The sequence below is a fragment of the Aptenodytes forsteri genome, unplaced genomic scaffold (genome assembly GCF_000699145.1).
Source record: "Aptenodytes forsteri isolate BGI_AS27 unplaced genomic scaffold, ASM69914v1 Scaffold1, whole genome shotgun sequence".
Lineage (NCBI taxonomy): Eukaryota > Metazoa > Chordata > Aves > Sphenisciformes > Spheniscidae > Aptenodytes > Aptenodytes forsteri.
In genome coordinates, this window is record NW_008795035.1 from 4,043,480 (window position 1) to 4,044,466 (window position 987).

Genomic DNA, 987 nt, shown 5'->3' on the forward strand with positions numbered 1-987 from the left:
CAGAACTTGTTTCTCCTCTCTGCTGGGTTTTACAGCGTATAACTTCACTAAAGATTCATCAGAAACAATAGCCTCTGGTTTTGCCACAGTTCTTTTTAAAGTACTTAGAAAACTGGGGCTATAAAAGCAGATCCCTTACACTCCATTCAAAATGGATTTCTGCAAATACTCCTATAAGCACTAGGACACTCATTGTTCCAGAGCGATATAGACTTGCTACCAAGAACTATTCAAAATACCTGTATTCTGAGAAATCGGATGCTCAAAGGTACAGAGTGGCTACCCCGCAGTGTGCATCTGTGCCTTCTCCTTTGGAGTCACAGAAAGATGACAGGATCTAGTTTTTGAGGGTCTTGTTTTCTAAGGGAAGAAAAAAAAAAAAAAGATACAAATAAAAAAAACGGAGCAACATACTCGGGTAGCAAGGGTGGGCACATCCAGGCCCAGTTCAAATCTCACGTAAAGATTTGAGCCTTGAACTGTACATACGCGCAGCATCACAGACGTAAACATCTCTGGAACTGAGCCTCAGTCAGTGGAAGCTGCTTCAGCTTTCCAGACCGACTCCGAAAAGCTCGAAAAATAATGGTACTACTATTCTGAAGTGAGGTTACTTCCTTCAACATCTGTGGTGAACACGTGATACAGGCTGCTGTAAGCATCGCACATACTTAAAAATAACAGGAGATGGTAAGGCTTGGTCCAGCCACATTGTGGTCATTAGGAGGAGGGAGCTACACAAATGCTTCATGAGATACATATGCTGTACTAGGGGTACTAAGGGCTTAGCCTGTTCTGATAAATCTCCCATCCCGTCCAGACTTTGGAGAAATAACAAAAAAAACTTTCCAAAATATAAAGTATAAATAGGGCCCAAAATATCTATCTTTTAGCACCGTTCTCAACGATGAAATACTTAGCTTCGGTTTAGCTGATGGCATTTAAACTAATCTCTACCCTTGCCTACCGCACAAAGAAATGGGAAAA